This window comes from Carassius carassius, chromosome 38, assembly GCF_963082965.1.
Source record: "Carassius carassius chromosome 38, fCarCar2.1, whole genome shotgun sequence".
Taxonomy (NCBI): domain Eukaryota; kingdom Metazoa; phylum Chordata; class Actinopteri; order Cypriniformes; family Cyprinidae; genus Carassius; species Carassius carassius.
This window is the reverse complement of record NC_081792.1, coordinates 3,386,237-3,408,150: the sequence shown is the minus strand read 5'-3', so window position 1 is coordinate 3,408,150 and position 21,914 is coordinate 3,386,237. Positions and strand designations below refer to the sequence as shown.

The following is a 21,914-nucleotide window of genomic DNA, read 5'->3' as shown; positions in this document are numbered from 1 at the left end:
TCCTATCGATCACAAGGGAGTACCTCAAGGCTCAGTACTAGGGCCGCAACTCTTCACGCTTTATATGTTACCCTTGGGAGATATCATCAGGAAACATGGTGTTAGCTTTCACTGTTATGCTGATGATACTCAGCTATATATCTCAACGAGACCAGATGAAACTTCCCAATTATCTAAGCTAACAGAGTGTGTTAAAAATGTAAAAGATTGGATGACAAATAATTTTCTCCAATTAAATTCGGATAAGACAGAGATATTAATTATTGGACCAAAAAACACTACACAGAATCTTGTAGATTACAATCTGCAACTAGACGGATGTACTGTTACTTCCTCTACAGTCAGAAATCTGGGTGTTATATTAGACAGCAATTTGTCTTTTGAAAATCATATTTCCAATGTTACAAAAACTGCATTCTTCCATCTTAGAAACATTGCCAAGCTACAAAACATGTTATCTGTTTCTGATGCAGAAAAGCTAGTTCATGCATTCATGACCTCTAGACTGGACTATTGTAATGCACTTCTAGGTGGTTGTCCTGCTTTGTCAATAAACAAGCTACAGGTAGTCCAAAATGCAGCAGCTAGAGTCCTTACGAGGTCAAGAAAATATGATCATATTACCCCAATTTTACAGTCTCTGCACTGGCTAGTGGCTTTTGGTAGTTCCTAAGATAGCAAAGTCCACTAAAGGGGGTAGAGCTTTCTCACATTTGGCTCCCAAATACTGGAATAGCCTTCCTGATAATGTTCGGGGTTCAGACACACTCTCTCTGTTTAAATCTAGATTAAAAACACATCTCTTTCGCCAAGCATATGAATAATGTATCTTTTAAATTGTGAGTGTAGTTGCATCTGATCAAAACGTAGACCTATTGATCTGCAGACAAATGCTCTGTCGTTGAGCTATAACCCGTACTGCATTAGCACAAACCACAAAAATGAAGTTATGTCAAGGATTTGTTTATTCCTAATATGCCCAAAGGAGGCACATGGAATGAACCTGGGATTTCTTGATCTACAATGAAACGCTGTGCCATTGAGATATGACCACATACAATATGAGCACAAACAGGCAGGAAGATATGGCTACACATATTCCTAACCTGCCAAATCCAAAGGGGGCACCCAGATTTGAACTGGGGACCTCTTGATCTGCAGTCAAATGCTCTACCACTGAGCTATACCCCCACAGACTCATTGGACCATAGCCTCACACAAGATGACAGACTCAATTTTGAATAAAGTTTTTGGATATGACAAGCATGCCAGATACAAAATAAAACCTCTCGAGAGGATGTGCCACTGAGTTACAATCACATACAGAATCTTTCTATATAGACATGTTTGCACTTATTCCTAATCTGCAGTCAAATGCTCTCCCACTGAGCCAAACCCCCAAATCTTTGCAGAAAAATGCTCTTTCATTGAGCCAAACCCCCAAAGACTTCTGTGCTTAGAGCCAAAGATTAAGTTACATCCCACGGTTCAACAATATCCAACATTGACTGCTTCACGGTAAACTCAAGTCTTTGGTTACTCCCAATCAGAATCAACAACTCTACAACTCAAAACTTCCAAATAAGACAAGTCCAAAGGGGCACCCAGATTTGAACTGTGGACGACTTGATTACAGACTCACTTTGAAATCATGTCGTTGATTATGTCAAGCAAAGCCAGATCCAAAATGTAGGCCTATTGATCTGCAGACAAATGCTTTGTCGTTGAGCTATAACCCCGTACTGCATGAGCACAAACCACAAAAATGAACTTATGTCAAGGATTTGTTTATTCCTAATATGCCCAAAGGAGGCACATGGAATGAACCTGGGATTTCTTGATCTACAATGAAACGCTGTGCCATTGAGATATGACCGCATACAATATGAGCACAAACAGGCAGGAAGATATGGCTACACATATTCCTAACCTGCCAAATCCAAAGGTGGCACCCAGATTTGAACCAGGGACCTCTTGATCTGCAGTCAAATGCTCTACCACTGAGCTATACCCCCACAGACTCCCTGGACCATAGCCTCACACAAGATGACAGACTCAATTTTGCATAAAGTTTTTGGATATGACAAGCATGCAAGATACAAAAAAGAACCTCTCGAGAGGATGTGCCACTGAGTTACAATCACATACAGAATCTTTCTATATAGATATGTTTGCACTTATTCCTAATCTGCCAAATCCATAAACTGCACTCGGATTTGAACCGGGGACCTCTTTATCTGCACTCAAATGCTCTACCACTCAACTATGCCCCCACATCTTTGCAGATAAATGTTCTTTCATTAAGCCATACCCCTACAGACTTCTGTGTTCAGAGCCAAAGATTAAGTTAGATCCTACGATTCAACAAAATCAAACATTGACTCCTTCAATGTAAACTTAGGTCTTTGGTTACTCCAAATCAGAATCAACAACTCTACAACTCAAACCCTCCAAATAAGACAAGTCCAAAGGAGACACCAAGATTTGAACTGTGGACGACTTGATTACAGACTCACTTTGAAATCATGTCGTTGATTGTGTCAAGCAAGCCAGATCCAAAACATAGAAATATTGATCTGCAGACAAATGCTCTGTTGTTGAGCTATAACCCCGTACTGCCTGAGCACAAACATCAAAAATGAATTTATGTGAAGGATTTGTTTGTTCCTAATATGCCAAGCCCAAATTAGGCACATAGAATGAACCTGGGACCTCTTAATCTGCAATCAAACGCCGTACCATTGAGATATAACCCTGTACAGTATGAGCACAGGAAGATATGGCTACACATATTCCTAACATGCCAAATCCAAAGGGGGCATCCAGATTTGAACCAAGGACCTCTTGATCTGCAGTCAAATGCTCTACCAATGAGCTATACCCCCACAGGTTCCCTGGATCATAGCCACACACAACATGACAGACTCACTTTGAAATCAAGTCGTTGATTATGTCAAGCAAGCCAGATCAAAATAGTAGACCTATTGACTTGCAGACAAATGCTCTGTTGTTGAGCTATAACCCGTACTGCATGCCAAATGTAAAGGGGGCCCCAGGATTTGAACCGGGGACCTCTTGATCTGCATTCAAATGCTCTACCACTTTTTGCAGTCTTCCGGTGGCGCTGCTCTGTTTGCGACCCGGGCACGCTGTTTACTGCGATCGTCATTTTGTTTGTTGGTTGTTTTTGTTTGCTTGTTGGTTGCGTTGGCTTGTATGTTTGTGAATGTGTTGCTGCTCTGTGGGAACGTGAAGTCAACATGGCAAGATTTATTCATTACATATATCTTGTGTTGCTCATTGTCGGAGTATGTGTACCATGCCAAACTTATTCAGCGGGCATCCAGGCCCAGCATCTTACTACCTACACCCGAGATGCGCTGCTGGCACTCCGACCGTCCCATCTTCCACCTGTGGATTTACCAGCCTGCGTGAGCGCTCGGCCAGGGCGGTCGAGGAAAAGGGGTGGGCGTGGTGGAGCGCGTCAGCGTTTACGATGGAGAGGCAGTAAGCCTCCTCTACCTTCAATGATATTATGCAACGCAAGATCACTTCGAGCTAATATAGAAGAACTTCGGATTAATAACAGAACATGCTCTGAGTATCGCACCTCAAGTTTAATGGTGATCACGGAAACGTGGTTACACAGGGATATCCAAAACTCTCTGATTGACATCGATGGATTTTCACTTGTCAGGGCAGATAGGACTGAACAATCCGGAAAAACGAGAGGTGGTGGCATGGCTGTGTATGTAAGTAACAACTGGTGCAAACAGTACACAGTTAGGGAAACACTTTGCTGTCCGGATGTCGAGATTTTGCATTTGACTATGAGACCGTTTTACCTCCCAAGGGAGTTCGGAAGTGTGGCCATGTGCGTTGTGTACATTCCTCCCAGCGGGAATGCAGCTAGGGCCGCAGCTTGCATTGCTGACTGTGTACACCAAGAACTGCAGCCCGCTCCGGGCGCCCCCGTGTTTGTAGTGGGCGACTTCAACCACTGTAAACTTGAATTAGCACTCCCTGGGTTTGAACAATATATCAAGTGCAGCACACGTGAAAACAAGACTATTGACAAATGTTATGGCAATGTTAAAAATGCCTATGTAGCCAAACCAAAAGCCCCATTGGCCAATTCAGACCACAACGTGATTCACTTAATTCCCATCTACAAAACCATGCTGAAAAGCAGCAAGCCATAAGTGAAAACAGTCAGTGTGTGGTCTGATGAGGGGATAGAAACACTAAAAGGATGCTTCTTGTGTACAGATTGGAGTGTGTTTCACAACACAGGTATTGATGTTACAACAGAGACAATCACAGACTATATAAATTATTGCATAGATAGCATCCTTACAAAGAAAGAGGTTGTGGTTTACCCAAATAATAAGCCTTACGTAACCAAGGAAATAAAAGACTGCATAAATCGAAAAAAGGTAGCTTTTAGAAATAATGACAGAATTGAGCTAAAAGTGGTGCAAAAGGAACTGAACCAACTGCTTAATAAAGCCAGAAAGAAGCAAAAGGAAGTAATTGAAAGCCACTTTACAACCACAAATTCGAAAAAACTCTGGGACTCAATGAAAACTATCACTAATATGTCACCAAGTAAAGTACATATAACCACTACAGATGACTGGATGAAAGCTAATGAATTTAATGACTTTTACCTTAGATTTCAAAATCAGGATTTTAACAATGATTGCACTAGTATCCTAAACTTCATCAGCACGGATTTGAACATAGGACATGAGATAGACTGGTTACAGATACAGTCACTGTTCCAGCATCAGTGTACTAGGAAGGCTAAGGGTCCAGATGGAATCTCTGCCCGCTTACTGAAAACATGTGCGGAGGAGCTTGTTCCAGCCTGGTGTCCTATCTTTCAGCGATCACTTGACTCTCACATCATCCCAGCCCTATGGAAAAAGACTGTTATTATTCCAGTACCAAAGTAACCCTGTCCCAAGGAGAACAATGATTTTAGACCAGTAGCATTGACATCCATTGTAATGAAGTGTTTTGAGAAATATATGGTGTCTCTTTTAAAAACTGAGGTTAACAAAAAGTTAGATCCCTGGCAGTTTGCCTATAAACGGGGTAGGAGTACAGATGATGCTATAAGTAGCATCACCCACCTAGTCCTTAAGCACTTGGAGGACCCGAAGGCCTACGCACGCTTACTTTTTATAGATTTTAGTTCGGCCTTCAATACGATTCAGCCAGTTATTTTACTTGAGACACTTAAAAATATGGGTGTAAGCTCTTTTATTGTTGAATGGTATTACTCCTTTTTAACTAACAGGACACAATATGTTAAAGTACACAAGGCAGTCTTAGATCCCAAATCCATCAGCACGGGGGCACCACAGGGTTGTGTGAGCTCCCCTGTCCTTTTTACTATCTATACCAATGAATGTGTGAGTAAACATCCACACAATTATATTGTTAAATTCTCTGATGACACTGCTATCCTTAGCTTATTGTTTCGAGACCAAGACACAGTCTCCTACCATTCAGAAATTAAACAGTTTGTGGACTGGTGTGATGCTCACCATCTGATGGTTAACGTCATTAAAACAGAGGAGATGATATTTGACCCAAGATCAATCTGTGAACCTAATCCTGTACTTATTCATAACAAACCAATACGCCAGGTTACGTCATATAAGTATCTGGGTGTTTTTATTGATTGATTGATTACCTTCAGTCACTGTATGAAAAATCTGTGCTCAGGGAGGCAAATAAGATTCTGGATGATCCATCCCACATTCTGAATAAGGAAATAGAGTTGTTACCCTCAGGTAAACGATTTAGAATGCCGTACTGCAGGTTAAAGAGGTATAAAAACTCATTCATCCCAGCTGCCATTAAGATGCTAAACAGTAGCAAATGACGGTTACCTACTTGTATACTTTATATCCCCACTGTGTTGTGCAATTATTATTATAAATTAATTTTTGTAATTTTCACGATACAGTGTAATGACGCATGTTTGTATTGTTTATATTCTGTGTATTTTTTATGTGGTACATTGTAAGTGTGTGTCGCAGTGACTGTAGCCCAAGACAAATTTCCCCCCTGGGGGACATTAAAGTATATTTTATATTTATCTTTATCTTATCTACCACTGAGCTATACCCCCAAAGCCTCCCTGGATCATCGCCTCACACAAGATGACAGACTCACTTTTTGAATAAAGTTTTTGGATATGACAAGCATGCCAGATACAAAAAAGAACCTCTCGAGAGGATGTGCCAATGAGTTACAATCACATACAGAATCTTTCTATATAGATATGTTTGCACTTATTCTTAATCTGCCAAATCCATAAGCGGCACTCAGATTTGAACCGTGGACCTCTTGATCTGCACTCAAATGCTCTACCACTGAACTATGCCCCCACATCGTTGCAGAAAAATGCTCTTTCATTAAGCTATACCCCTACAGACTTCTGTGCTTTGAGCCAAAGATTAAGTTAGATCCTACGATTCAACAATATCAAACATTGACTCCTTCACTGTAAACTCAGGTCTTTGGTTACTCCAAATCAGAATCAGCAACTCTACAACTCAAAACCTCCAAATAAGACAAGTCCAAAGGGGACACCCAGATTTGAACTGTGGACGACTTGATTACAGACTCACTTTGAAATCATGTCGTTGATTATGTCAAGCAAGAAAGATCCAAAATGTAGACCTACTGATCTGCAGACAAATGCTCTGTTGTTGAGCTATAACCCCGTACTGCAAGAGCACAAACCTCAAAAATGAGTTTATGTCAAGGATTTGTTTATTCCTAACATGCCAAACTCAAATTAGGCACATGGAATGAACCTGGGACCTCTTAATCTGCAATCAAACGCCGTGCCATTGAGATATATCCCTGTACAGTATGAGCACAAAAAGGCAGGAAGATATGGCTACACATATTCCTAACATGCCAATTCCAAAGGGGGCACCCAGATTTGAACCAGGGACCTCTTGATCTGCAGTCAAATGCTCTACCACTGAGCTATACCCCCACAGACTCCCTGGATCATAGCCTCACACAAGATGACAGACTCACTTTTGAATAAAGTTTTTGGATATGACAAGCATGCCAGATACAAAAAATAACCTCTCGAGAGGATGTGCCACTGAGTTACAATCACATACAGAATCTTTCTATATAGCCAAGTTTGCACTTATTCCTAATCTGCCAAATCCATAAACTGACTCAGATTTGAACCGAGGACCTCTTGATCTGCAGTCAAATGCTCTACCACTGAACTATGCCCCGACATCTTTGCAGAAAAATGCCCTTTCATTAAGCCATACCCCTACAGACTTCTGTGTTTAGAGCCAAAGATTAAGTTTGATCCTACGATTCAACAATATCAAACATTGACTCCTTCACTGTAAACTTAGGTCTTTGGTTACTCAAAATCAGAATCAACAACTCTACAACTCAAACCCTCTAAATAAGACAAGTCCAAAGGAGACACCCAGATTTGAACTGTGGGCTACTTAATTACAGACTCACTTTGAAATCATGTCGTTGATTATGTCAAGCAAGCCAGATCCAAAACGTAGAACTATTGATCTGCAGGCAAATGCTCTGTCGTTGAGCTATAACCCCGTACTGCAAGAGCACAAACCTCAAAAATGAATTTATGTCAAGGATTTGTTTATTCCTAATATGCCAAGCTCAAATTAGGCACAGGGAATGAACATGGGACCTCTTGATCTGCAATCAAACGCCGTGCCATTGAGATATAACCCCGTACAGTATGAGCAAAAAAAGGCAGAAAGATATGGCTACACATATTCCTAACATGCCAAATCCAAAGGGGGCATCCGGATTTGAACCGGGGACCTCTTGATCTGCAGTCAAATGCTCTACCACTGAGCTATACCCCCACAGCCTCCCTGGATCATCGCCTCACACAAGATGACAGACTCACTTTTGAATAAAGTTTTTGGATATGACAAGCATGCCAGATACAAAAAAGAACCTCTCGAGAGGATGTGCCACTGAGTTACAATAACATACAGAATCTTTCTATATAGATATGTTTGCTCTTATTCCTAATCTGCCAAATCCATAAGCGGCACTCGGATTTGAACCATGGACCTTTTGATCTGCACTCAAATGCTCTACCACTGAACTATGCCCCCATATCTTTGCAGAAAAATGCTCTTTCATTAAGCTATACCCCTACAGACTTCTGTGCTTCGAGCCAAAGATTAAGTTAGATCCTACGATTCAACAATATCAAACATTGACTGTAAACTCAGGTCTTTGGTTACTCCAAATCAGAATCAGCAACTCTACAACTCAAAACCTCCAAATAAGGCAAGTCCAAAGGAGACACCCAGATTTGAACTGTGGACGACTTGATTACAGACTCACTTTGAAATCATGTCGTTGATTATGTCAAGCAAGCCAGATCCAAAACGTAGACCTATTGATCTGCAGACAAATGCTCTGTTGTTGAGCTATAACCCCGTACTGCATGAGCACAAACATCAAAAATGAATTCATGTCAAGGATTTGTTTATTCCTAATATGCCAAGCCCAAATTAGGCACAAGAAATGAACCTGGGACCTTCCTAAAAGGCAGGAAGATATGGCTACACATATTCCTAAAATGCCAAATGCAAAGGGGGCACCCAGATTTGAACCGGGGACCTCTTGATCTGCAGTCAAATGTTCTACCACTGAGCTATACCCACACAGACTGCCTGGATCATAGCCTCACACAAGATGACAGACTCACTTTTGAATAAAGTTTTTGGATATGACAAGCATGCCAGATACAAAAAATAGCCTCTCGAGAGGATGTGCCACTGAGTTACAATCACATACAGAATCTTTTTATATAGATATGTTTGCACTTATTTCTAATCTGCCAAATCCATAAGCGGCACTCGGATTTGACCGTGGATCTCTTGGTCTGCACTAAAATGCTCTACCACTGAACTATGCCCCCACATCTTTGCAGAAAAATGCTCTTTCATTAAGCCATACCCCTACAGACTTTTGTGCTTCGAGCCAAAGATTAAGTTAGATCCTACGATTCAACAATATCAAACATTGACTCCTTCACTGTAAACTCAGGTCTTTGGTTACTCCAAATCAGAATCACCAACTCTACAACTCAAAACCTCCAAATAAGACAAGTCCAAAAGGGACACCCAGATTTGAACTGTGGACGACTTGATTACAGACTCACTTTGAAATCATGTCGTTGATTATGTCAAGCAAGCCAGATCCAAAATGTAGACCTATTGATCTGCAGACAAATGCTCTGTCGTTGAGCTATAACCCGTACTGCATGAGCACAAACCTCAAAAATGAATTTATGTCAAGGATTTGTTTATTCCTAATATGCCCAAAGGAGGCACATGGAATGAACCTGGGATTTCTTGATCTACAATGAAACGCTGTGCCATTGAGATATAACCGCGTACAGTATGAAGATACAGCTACACATATTCCTAACATGCCAATTCCAAAGGGGGCACCGAGATTTGAAACGGGACCTCTTAATCTACAGTCAAATTCTCTACCACTGAGCTATACCCCCACAGACTCTCTGGACCATAGCCTCACACAAGATGACAGACTCAATTTTGAATAAAGTTTTTGGATATGACAAGCATGCCATATACAAAAAAGAACCTCTCGAGAGGATGTGCCACTGAGTTACAATCACATACAGAATCTTTCTATATAGATATGTTTGCACTTATTCCTAATCTGCCAAATCCATAAGCGGCACCCAATTTTGAACCAAGGACCTCTTGATCTTCACTCAAATGCTCTACCACTCAGCTATGCCCCCACATCTTTGCAGATAAATGCTCTTTCATTAAGCCATACCCCTACAGACTTCTGTGTTTAGAGCCAAAGATTAAGTTAGATCCTACGATTCAACAATATCAAACATTGACTCCTTCACTGTAAACTTAGGTCTTTGGTTGACAAATGCTCTGTTGTTGAGCTATAACCCCGCACTGCCTGAGCACAAACATCAAAAATGAATTTATGTCAAGGATTTGTTTATTCCTAATATGCCAAGCCCAAATTAGGCACATGGAATGAACCTGGGACCTCTTAATCTGCAATCAAACGCCGTACCTTTGAGATATAACCCTGTACAGTATGAGCACAAAAGGCAGGAAGATATGGCTACACATATTCCTAACATGCCAAATCCAAAGGGGGCATCCGGATTTGAACCGGGGACCTCTTGATCTGCAGTCAAATGCTCTACCACTGAGCTATACCCCCACAGCCTCCCTGGATCATCGCCTCACACAAGATGACAGACTCACTTTTGAATAAAGTTTTTGGATATGACAAGCATGCCAGATACAAAAAAGAACCTCTCGAGAGGATGTGCCACTGAGTTACAATCACATACAGAATCTTTCTATATAGATATGTTTGCTCTTATTCCTAATCTGCCAAATCCATAAGCGGCACTCGGATTTGAACCATGGACCTTTTGATCTGCACTCAAATGCTCTACCACTGAACTATGCCCCCATTACTTTGCAGAAAAATGCTCTTTCATTAAGCTATACCCCTACAGACTTCTGTGCTTCGAGCCAAAGATTAAGTTAGATCCTACGATTCAACAATATCAAACATTGACTCCTTCACTGTAAACTCAGGTCTTTGGTTACTCCAAATCAGAATCAGCAACTCTACAACTCAAAACCTCCAAATAAGGCAAGTCCAAAGGAGACACCCAGATTTGAACTGTGGACGACTTGATTACAGACTCACTTTGAAATCATGTCGTTGATTATGTCAAGCAAGCCAGATCCAAAACGTAGACCTATTGATCTGCAGACAAATGCTCTGTTGTTGAGCTATAACCCCGTACTGCATGACCACAAACATCAAAAATGAATTCATGTCAAGGATTTGTTTATTCCTAATATGCCAAGCCCAAATTAGGCACAAGGAATGAACCTGGGACCTTCCTAAAAGGCAGGAAGATATGGCTACACATATTCCTAAAATGCCAAATGCAAAGGGGACACCCAGATTTGAACCGGGGACCTCTTGATCTGCAGTCAAATGTTCTACCACTGAGCTATACCCACACAGACTGCCTGGATCATAGCCTCACACAAGATGACAGACTCACTTTTGAATAAAGTTTATGGATATGACAAGCATGCCAAATACAAAAAAGATCCTCTCGAGAGGATGCACCACTGACTTACAATCACAAAGAATCTTTCTATATAGATATGTTTGCACTTATTCCTAAACAGCCAAATCCACAAGGGGCACCCAGATTTGAACCAGGGACCTTTTAATATGCAGTCAAATGCTCTACCAGTGAACTACACCCCCACATCTTTGCAGAAAAATGCTCTTTCATTGAGCCATACCCCCACAGACTTCAGTGCTTAGAGCCAAAGATTAAGTTAGATCCTACGATTCAATAATATCAAACATTGACTGCTTCACTGTAAACTCAGGTCTTTGGTTACTCCAAATTCGAATCAACAACTCTACAACTCAAAACCTCCAAATAAGACAAGTCCAAAGGGGACACCCAGATTTGAACTGTGGACAACTTGATTACAGAATCACTTTGAAATCATGTCGTTGATTATGTCAAGCAAGCCAGATCCAAAACGTAGAACTATTGATCTGCAGGCAAATGCTCTGTCGTTGAGCTATAACCCCGTACTGCAAGAGCACAAACCTCAAAAATGAATTTATGTCAAGGATTTGTTTATTCCTAATATGCCAAGCCCAAATTAGGCACATGGAATGAACCTGGGACCTCTTGATCTGCAATCAAACGCCGTGCCATTGAGATATAACCCCGTACAGTATGAGCACAAAAAGGCAGGAAGATATGGCAACACATATTCCTAACATGCCAAATCCAAAGGGGGCACCCGGATTTGAACCGGGGACCTCTCGATCTGCAGTCAAATGCTCTACCACTGAGCTATACCCCCACAGACTCCCTAGATCATAGCCTCACACAAGATGACAGACTCACTTTTGAATAAAGTTTTTGGATATAACAAGCATGCCAGATACAAAAAAATAGCCTCTCGAGAGGATGTGCCACTGAGTTACAATCACATACAGAATCTTTTTATATAGATATGTTTGCACTTATTCCTAATCTGCCAAATCCATAAGCGGCACTCGGATTTGACCGTGGATCTCTTGGTCTGCACTAAAATGCTCTACCACTGAACTATGCCCCCACATCTTTGCAGAAAAATGCTCTTTCATTAAGCCATACCCCTACAGACTTTTGTGCTTCGAGCCAAAGATTAAGTTAGATCCTACGATTCAACAATATCAAACATTGACTCCTTCACTGTAAACTCAGGTCTTTGGTTACTCCAAATCAGAATCACCAACTCTACAACTCAAAACCTCCAAATAAGACAAGTCCAAAGGGGACACCCAGATTTGAACTGTGGACGACTTGATTACAGACTCACATTGAAATCATGTCGTTGATTATGTCAAGCAAGCCAGATCCAAAATGTAGACCTATTGATCTGCAGACAAATGCTCTGTCGTTGAGCTATAACCCGTACTGCATGAGCACAAACCTCAAAAATGAATTTATGTCAAGGATTTGTTTATTCCTAATATGCCCAAAGGAGGCACATGGAATGAACCTGGGATTTCTTGATCTACAATGAAACGCTGTGCCATTGAGATATAACCGCATACAGTATGAAGATACAGCTACACATATTCCTAACATGCCAATTCCAAAGGGGGCACCGAGATTTGAAACGGGACCTCTTAATCTACAGTCAAATTCTCTACCACTGAGCTATACCCCCACAGACTCTCTGGACCATAGCCTCACACAAGATGACAGACTCAATTTTGAATAAAGTTTTTGGATATGACAAGCATGCCATATACAAAAAAGAACCTCTCGAGAGGATGTGCCACTGAGTTACAATCACATACAGAATCTTTCTATATAGATATGTTTGCACTTATTCCTAATCTGCCAAATCCATAAGCGGCACCCAATTTTGAACCAAGGACCTCTTGATCTTCACTCAAATGCTCTACCACTCAGCTATGCCCCCCCATCTTTGCAGATAAATGCTCTTTCATTAAGCCATACCCCTACAGACTTCTGTGTTTAGAGCCAAAGATTAAGTTAGATCCTACGATTCAACAATATCAAACATTGACTCCTTCACTGTAAACTTAGGTCTTTGGTTGACAAATGCTCTGTTGTTGAGCTATAACCCCGCACTGCCTGAGCACAAACATCAAAAATGAATTTATGTCAAGGATTTGTTTATTCCTAATATGCCAAGCCCAAATTAGGCACATGGAATGAACCTGGGACCTCTTAATCTGCAATCAAACGCCGTACCTTTGAGATATAACCCTGTACAGTATGAGCACAAAAGGCAGGAAGATATGGCTACACATATTCCTAACATGCCAAATCCAAAGGGGCATCCGGATTAGAACCGGGGACCTCTTGATCTGCAGTCAAATGCTCTACCACTGAACTATACCCCCACATCTTTACAGAAAAATGCTCTTTCATTGAGCCATACCCCCACAGACTTCTGTGCTTAGAGCCAAAGATTAAGTTAGATCCTACGATTCAACAATATCAAACATTGACTGCTTCACTGTAAATTCAGGTCTTTGGTTACTCCAAATCAGAATCAGCAACTCTACAACTCAAAACCTCCAAATAAGACAAGTCCAAAGGGGACACCCAGATTTGAACTGTGGACGACTTGATTACAGACTCACTTTGAAATCATGTCGTTGATTTTGTCAAGCAAGCCAGATCCAAAATGTAGACCTATTGATCTGCAGAAAAATGCTCTGTTGTTGAGCTATAACCCCGTACTACATGAGCACAAACCTCAAAAATAAATTTATGTCAAGGATTTGTTTATTCATAATATGCCAAAGCTCAAATTAGGCACATGGAATGAACCTGGGACCTCTTGATCTGCAATCAAACACCGTGCCATTGAGATATAACCCTGTACAGTATGAGCAAAAAAAGGCAGGAAGGTATGGCTACACATATTCCCAACATGCCAAATTCTAAGGGGGCATCCGGATTTGAACCGGGGACCTCTTGATCTGCAGTCAAATGCTCTACCACTGAGCTATACCCCCACAGACTCCCTGGATCATAGCCTCACACAAGATGACAGACTCACTTTTGAATAAAGTTTTTGGATATGACAAGCATGCCAGATACAAAAAAAGAACCTCTCGAGAGGATGTGCCACTGAGTTACAATCACATACAGAATCTTTCTATATAGATATGTTTGCACTTATTTCTAATCTATTTAACTTGATTATTTCAAATGAGTGCAATATTGTTAATGGAAACACCTCTACTGTACAAAGCACGCTCAGTAGAGTCCATTCATGTAAGTTTGGTCACATAATACTGTAGAATTTGCATAAAAATGTATGTCCACGGGAGCACTACGGAAGTCCCGCTGAATAAATTGTAAATGGACATTTTTTTTAAAAAAAACCTCCCATTTGCCATTTATTCAGCACACCCTTCCTAATGGTTCCCTGGACAGATAAATTTTAGCGATTTCGTGGTTGAAGTCTCATCAGCTGTACTCTGCAAGCTCCGAGGAATCCATTTTTGTAAGTTTTTTCCCATAATACTGTAGAAATATGCATAGAGAAAATGTTGGATTTTGGTCAATTTCACCACAAGTGGTGCATGTTCACCAAAATGTCACAAATTTTAGGCAATAAAATAGAAAGTTGCCTACATGCTGGAATGTAAAAAACCGATGACAAACATATGGTCAGACATACATACAGGGCCTTTCTTTAGAATAAATCAATCAGGGGGCCTCTCCTCTCTAGGGAGGTATTAAAATTGTAATCATAAGGAAAAGTTTGACTATTGTGGAACCGCACCATATAGTGTATATAAGGAGATACCAAATAACATTCGAGAGATTTCCTTGCAAGGACTCTCCGCGTTGTTTTCCATAAAATAAAGTCTTGTCTTCTGAGAGAAAACCACTGACTGAGTGTGATTATTCTGTGAACCGGTAGACTACATCAGCAACTTTGCGGATTAAAAATTGGTCTCACTTTCATTATTAACCTCACAATATGTCAATTTTGTACCTTGACAGACCGACGATAGGCAGTTTTTCATGTCCCTTGAATGCATGCAACACTATTTATTTCTGTAAACCACACTGGCCAGTTTATGGAAAGTGGCCCACAAGCTTGTGCCCAGTTAAAGCTGGCCAGTTCCCATATGGTCTAGCAGTTAGGATTCCTGGTTTTCACCCATGTGGCCAGGGGTCAACTCCCGGTATGGAAAAGCTTGAACTTTTTTGCTTCCCTCCTCAAAATGCCAGCACATCTTCCTTCACCAGAAGTGACTTTTTATGACAGCAGTAGAGCTACAGAACCCTGATAGGTTGAGGTTCCGATGTCTATGGGGAGTCATGTAACATGCTTCGGTATTGCCATTCATCACACAAGCTCTCGGATAAGCTGGGCAATTATCAGGGCTTACCTCCTGATAACAAGGTGAGAATAAGCAGACAGCAATCCTTGCCATAGTCACATCTAAAACCAACAACTCTGTAGCAATCAGGGGTCTATACTATTGGTGGGCCAGTGGCGCAATGGATAACGCGTCTGACTACGGATCTAAAGATTCTGGGTCCGACTCCTGGCTGCAGGCTGGTTATATTGCAGATAATGGTTGCAATGTGTGTTTTCAGATGCAAGACAAAAGTATTTTCACCTGAACAAGAGCTTAATTACCAGTTCAAGGTATCAATCCAGCAATCACAGGAATCTACCCAAATAAACTGAACCCCCAGGGTGAGTAAAAAAAAACAGCAATACCGAAGCATGTTACGCTTACAGAAGTGAATTTTTGGCCAGCAGTAGAGCTACAGGCCCGTGATATGTCGAGGTTCTGTCTAGCACTTTGTCCCTTCGATAGCTCAGCTGGTAGAGCGGCGCACTGTAGGTTGGAGTGTTGGCAATCCTTAGGTTGCTGGTTCGACTTCGGCTCGAAAGAGGTCTTTTTTTCCAGTGCTCACCATTATTTGGTTTGGAGCTGGCTTTCTAACAGCTGTAAGCAGAGCTTTAATTCACAATTGGAAGCCAAAAGAGCTTTCCCTGACTGGGAATCGAACCCAGGCCGCGGCGGTGAGAGCGCCGAATCCTAACCACTAGACCACCAGGGAGGGGCTGGTGGGCCTATCTCCTGATAACAAGTTGAGAATAAGCAGACAGCAATGCTTGCCACTGTCACATCTAAAACCAACAACTCTGTAGCAATCGGGAGTCTCTTCTATCGATGGGCCAGTGGCACAATGGATAACGTGTCTGACAACAGATCAGAAGATTCTAGGTTCGACTCCAGGCTGGCTCGCTCTGTGCTTGTTTTTCTCCGGCTTATTTTGTTGTTGTGTTTTTTCTTCTTCTCCAAAATCCAGAAGAAAAGTCAAATCTCCAGGCATTCTTCTTTTTTTCCAAAAAAGACATATTCTGCACACCCATTCCGATGTCTAGGGGAGACACGGACATGCTTCGGTATTGCCATTCGTATGTCAATTTTGGACCTTGACAGTCCAACGATAGACAGTTTTTCATCTAGATAAAGGTTGCAAAGTCAGTTTTCAGATGCATGACACAAGTATTTTCACCTGGACAAGAGCTTAATTACCAGTTCAAGGTATCAATTCAGCAATCACAGGACTCTGGCCAAAAAACTGAACCCCCGGGGTGAGTCAACAAACATGTCCCTTGAATGCATGTAACACTATTTATTTCTGTAAACCACACTGGCCAGATTTAATGAAAGTGGCCCACAGGCTTGTGCCCAGTTAAAGCCGGCCAGTTCCCATATGGTCTAGCAGTTAGGATTCCTGGATTTCTCCCATGCAGCCAGGGGTCGACTCCCGGTATGGGAAAGCTTGATCTTTTTGCTTTTCTCCTCAAAAAGCCAGCACATGTTCCTGTACCAGAAGTGACTTTTTGGACAGCAGTAGAGCTACAGAACCCTGATAGGTTGAGGTTCCGATGTCTATGGGGAGTCGCGTAACATGCTTTGGTATTGCCATTCATCACACAAGCTCTCCGATAAGCTCGGCGATTAACGTGGTAATAAAATGCAGGCTGGTGGGCCAGTTGATTCTAGATTGAACAATTTCATCTCTACTCTGTAACTGCTTTACTACTTTGAAGGGTGTAATGCCATGTGGTTTTGATGTCATGGGCTTGCCAATTTGAAGCCTTATCACTAATTGCCATCTGGACATTTAGAATAAGTTGTAAACTGAGTTAAACTGAAGGAGCGAATAATCAGCAACTTTGCCGATTACAAATTGGTCTCACTTCCATTGTTACCCTCACAATGTCATTTTTGTACCTTGACAGAGTGACAATAGACAGTTTTTCATCTAGATAACGGTTGCAATGTGTGTTTTCAGATGCATGAAAACCGTCCTTTTGGATAATTCTTGTTTTGCCAAATGATTATCAGATTGTTACAGTCGCAGACCTAAAGCAACAGGCCACTACAAGATCCTGCGCCCACACTGACCACATGTATGGAAAGTGCGCCAGAAGCCAATGGCCAGTTTAAGGTTTCCAAATCCCATATGCTCTAGCGGTTAGGATTCCTGGTTTTCACCCAGGCGGCCCGGATTCGACTCCCGGTATGGGAACGCATGCTTCTTTTTGCTTCCCTCCTCAAAAATCCAGCACATATTCCTGCACCAGAAGTGACTTTTTGGCCAGCAGTAGAGCTACAGGACCGTGATATGTCGAGGTTCTGTCTAACACTTTGCCCCTTCGATAGCTCAGCTGGTAGAGTGGAGAACTGTAGGTTGGAGTGTTGGCAATCCTTAGGTCGCTGGTCTAATGTGTTTTTTTTCTCTTCTCCAAAATCCAGAAGAAAAGGCAAATCTTCAGGCATTCTTCTTTTTTTCCAAAAAAGACATATTCTGCACACCCATTCCGATGTCTAGGGAAGACACGTACATGCTTCGGTATTGCCATTCGTATCACAAGCACTCCGACAAGCTCGGCGATTAAAGGGGAAATAAACTGCAGGCTGGCAGCCAGTTGATTTTCGAATGAACAATTTCATTGCTACTCTGTAACTGCTTCATTACTTTGAAGGGTGTAATGCCATGTTGTTTTGATGTCACGGGCTTGCCATTTTGAAGCCTTATCACTAATTGCCACCTGGACATTGAGAATAAATTGTAATCTGCATTAAACTGAACGAGCGAATAATCAGCAACTTTGCGGATTAAAAATTGGTCTCACTTTCATTATTAACCTCACAATATGTCAATTTTGTACCTTGACAGACCGATGATAGGCAGATTTTCATCTAGATAACGGTTGCAATTTTTGTTTTCAGATGCATGACACAAGTATTTTCACCTGGACAAGAGCTTAATTACCAGTTCAAGGTATCAATTCAGCAATCACAGGATCATAATATAGATGTACTCTGTTTGACAGAAACCTGGCTAAAACCTGATGATTACATTATTTTAAATGAATCCACCCCCCAAGATCACTGTTATAAACATGCGTCTAAAAGGCAAAGGTGGAAGTGTTGCTTCAATTTATAACAACGTTTTCAGGATTTCTCAGAGGGCAGGCTTCAAGTATAACTCGTTTGAAGTAATGGTTATAACATTATCCAGAGAAACAAATGTTAATGATAAATCCCCTGTTATGTTTGTACTGGCTACTGTATACAGGCCACCAGGGCACCATACAGACTTTATTAAAGAGTTTGGTGATTTTACATCCGAGTTAGTTCTGGATGCAGATAAAGTTTTAATAGTTGGTGATTTTAAAATCCATGTTGATAATGAAAAAGATGCATTGGGATCAGCATTTATAGACATTCTGAACTCTATTGGGGTTAGACAACACGTTTCAGGACCTACTCATTGTCAAATATCATACTCTAGATTCAATACTGTCACATGGAATTGATGTTGATGGTGTTGAAATTAATCAGCCAAGTGATGATATCTCAGATCATTATTTAGTTCTGTGCAAACTTTATATAGCCAAAATTGTAAATTCTACTTCTTGTTACAAGTATGGAAGAACCATCACTTCTAACACAAAAGACTGCTTTTTAAGTTATCTTCCTTATGTAACCAAATTTCTTAGCATATCCAAAACCTCAGAACAACTTGATGACGTAACAGAAACTATGGACTCTCTCTTTTCTAGCACTTTAAATAAAGTTGCTCTTTTACGCTTAAGGAAGGTTAAGGAAAACAGTTTGACACCATGGTATAATGAGCATACTCGCACCCTAAAGAGAGCAGCCCGAAAAATGGAGCGCAGCTGGAGGAAAACAAAACTAGAGGTATTTCGTATTGCTTGGCGGGAAAGTAACATATCCTACAGAAAATCATTAAAGACTGCTAGATCCGATTACTTTTCTTCTCTTTTAGAAGAAAACAAACATAACCCCAGGTATTTATTCAATACAGTGGCTAAATTAAAAAAAATAAAGCCTCAACAATTGTTGACATTTCCCAACACCACAGCAGTAATGACTTTATGAACTACTTTACTTCTAAAATCGATACTATTAGAGATAAAATTGCAACCATTCAGCCGTCAGCTACAGTATCACATCAGACAGTGCACTATAGACCCCCTGAGGAACAGTTCCACTCATTCTCTACCATAGGAGAGGAAGAATTGTATAAACTTGTTAAATCATCTAAACCAACAACATGTATGTTAGACCCTATACCATCTAAGCTCCTAAAAGAGGTGCTTCCAGAAGTCATAGATCCTCTTCTGACTATTATTAATTCCTCATTGTCATTAGGATATGTCCCCAAAACCTTCAAACTGGCTGTTATTAAGCCTCTCATCAAAAACCCACAACTTGACCCCAAAGAACTAGTTAATTATAGACCAATCTCGAATCTCCCTTTTCTGTCCAAGATACTAGAAAAGGTGGTATCCTCACAATTATATTGCTTCTTAGAGAAAAATGGTATATGTGAGGATTTCCAGTCAGGATTTAGACCGTATCATAGTACTGAGACTGCTCTCCTTAGAGTTACAAATGATCTGCTCTTATCATCTGATCGTGGGTGTATCTCTCTATTAGTTTTATTGGATCTTAGTGCTGTGTTTGACACAATTGACCACAACACTCTTTTGTATAGACTTGAACACTTTGTTGGCATCAGTGGAAGTGCATTGGTTTAAATCGTACTTATATGACCGCCATCAGTTCGTAGCAGTGAATGAAGATGTATCCTATCGATCACAAGTGCAGTATGGAGTACCTCAAGGCTCAGTACTAGGGCCGCTACTCTTCACGCTTTATATGTTACCCTTGGGAGATATCATCAGGAAACATGGTGTTAGCTTTCACTGTTATGCTGATGATACTCAGCTCTATATTTCTTCGCAGCCCGGTGAAACACACCAATTTGAAAAACTAATGGATTGCATAGTCGATATAAAAAACTGGATGACGAGTAATTTCTTACTGCTAAATTCTGAAAAAACAGAGGTGTTAATTATAGGACCTAAAAACTCCGCTTGTAATAACCTAGAACACTGTCTAAGACTTGATGGTTGCTCTGTCAATTCTTCGTCATCAGTTAGGAACCTAGGTGTGCTATTTGATCGCAATCTTTCCTTAGAAAGCCCCGTTTCTAGCATTTGTAAAACTGCATTTTTACATCTCAAAAATATATCTAAATTACGGCCTATGCTCTCAATGTCAAATGCAGAAATGTTAATCCATGCATTTATGACCTCAAGGTTAGATTATTGTAATGCTTTATTGGGTGGTTGTTCTGCACGCTTAGTAAACAAACTACAGCTAGTCCAAAATGCAGCAGCAAGAGTTCTTACTAGAACCAGGAAGTATGACCATATTAGCCCGGTCCTGTCAACACTGCACTGGCTACCTATCAAGCATCGTATAGATTTTAAAATATTGCTTATTACTTATAAAGCCCTGAATGGTTTAGCACCTCAGTATTTGAATGAGCTCCTTTTACATTATAATCCTCTACGTCTGTTACGTTCTCAAAACTCAGGCAATTTGATAATACCTAGAATATCAAAATCAACTGCGGGCGGCAGATCCTTTTCCTATTTGGCGCCTAAACTCTGGAATAACCTACCTAACATTGTTCGGGAGGCAGACACACTCTTGAAGTTTAAATCTAGATTAAAGACACATCTCTTTAACCTGGCATACACATAACATACTATTATGCTTTTATTATCCAAATCAGTTAAAGGATTTTTAGGCTGCATTAATTAGGTAAACCGGAACCGGAAACACTTCCCATAACACCCTAAGTACTTGCTACATCATTAGAAGAATGGCATCTACGCTAATATTTGTGTTTCTCTCTTGTTCCGAGGTCACCGTGGCCACCAGATCCAGTCTGTGTCCAGATCAGAGGGTCACTGCAGTCACCCGGATCCAGTACGTATCCAGACCAGATGCTGGATCAGCACCTAGAAAGGACCTCTACATCCCTGAAAGACAGCGGAGACCTGGACAACTAGAGCCCCAGATACAGATCCCCTGTAAAGACCTTGTCTCAGAGGAGCAACAGGACAAGACCACAGGAAACCGATGATTCTTCTGCACAATCTGAATTTGCAGCAGCCTGGAATTGAACTACTGGTTTCGTCTGGTCAGAGTAGAACTGGCCCCCCAACTGAGTCTGGTTTCTCCCAAGGTTTTTTTTTCTCCATTCGGAGTTACGGTTCCTTGCCGCTGTCGCCTCTGGCTTGCTTAGTTGGGGTCACTTCATCTACAGCGATATCGTTGACTTGATTGCAAATAAATGCACAGACACTATTTAAGTGAACAGAGATGACATCACT

General features: G+C 41.1%; 10 non-coding genes across 10 annotated transcripts; all 10 read right to left on the bottom strand.

The window, feature by feature from the left end:
* Positions 1-1,119: 1,119 nt before the first annotated feature.
* On the bottom strand, positions 1,120-1,191 carry trnac-gca (transfer RNA cysteine (anticodon GCA)). The gene has a single exon. It is a non-coding gene; the product is annotated as a tRNA-Cys (tRNA).
* Positions 1,192-1,943: 752 nt separating this feature from the next.
* On the bottom strand, positions 1,944-2,015 carry trnac-gca (transfer RNA cysteine (anticodon GCA)). Its single transcript has one exon. It is a non-coding gene; the product is annotated as a tRNA-Cys (tRNA).
* Positions 2,016-6,952: 4,937 nt separating this feature from the next.
* On the bottom strand, positions 6,953-7,024 carry trnac-gca (transfer RNA cysteine (anticodon GCA)). Its single transcript has one exon. It is a non-coding gene; the product is annotated as a tRNA-Cys (tRNA).
* An 805-nt stretch (positions 7,025-7,829) lies between these two features.
* Positions 7,830-7,901, bottom strand: trnac-gca (transfer RNA cysteine (anticodon GCA)). The gene has a single exon. It is a non-coding gene; the product is annotated as a tRNA-Cys (tRNA).
* A 744-nt stretch (positions 7,902-8,645) lies between these two features.
* trnac-gca (transfer RNA cysteine (anticodon GCA)) lies at positions 8,646-8,717 on the bottom strand. Its single transcript has one exon. It is a non-coding gene; the product is annotated as a tRNA-Cys (tRNA).
* Positions 8,718-10,206: 1,489 nt separating this feature from the next.
* Positions 10,207-10,278, bottom strand: trnac-gca (transfer RNA cysteine (anticodon GCA)). The gene has a single exon. It is a non-coding gene; the product is annotated as a tRNA-Cys (tRNA).
* A 752-nt stretch (positions 10,279-11,030) lies between these two features.
* On the bottom strand, positions 11,031-11,102 carry trnac-gca (transfer RNA cysteine (anticodon GCA)). The gene has a single exon. It is a non-coding gene; the product is annotated as a tRNA-Cys (tRNA).
* An 804-nt stretch (positions 11,103-11,906) lies between these two features.
* On the bottom strand, positions 11,907-11,978 carry trnac-gca (transfer RNA cysteine (anticodon GCA)). The gene has a single exon. It is a non-coding gene; the product is annotated as a tRNA-Cys (tRNA).
* A 2,110-nt stretch (positions 11,979-14,088) lies between these two features.
* trnac-gca (transfer RNA cysteine (anticodon GCA)) lies at positions 14,089-14,160 on the bottom strand. The gene has a single exon. It is a non-coding gene; the product is annotated as a tRNA-Cys (tRNA).
* Positions 14,161-16,165: 2,005 nt separating this feature from the next.
* Positions 16,166-16,237, bottom strand: trnae-cuc (transfer RNA glutamic acid (anticodon CUC)). Its single transcript has one exon. It is a non-coding gene; the product is annotated as a tRNA-Glu (tRNA).
* Between the last annotated feature and the right edge of the window lie 5,677 nt (positions 16,238-21,914).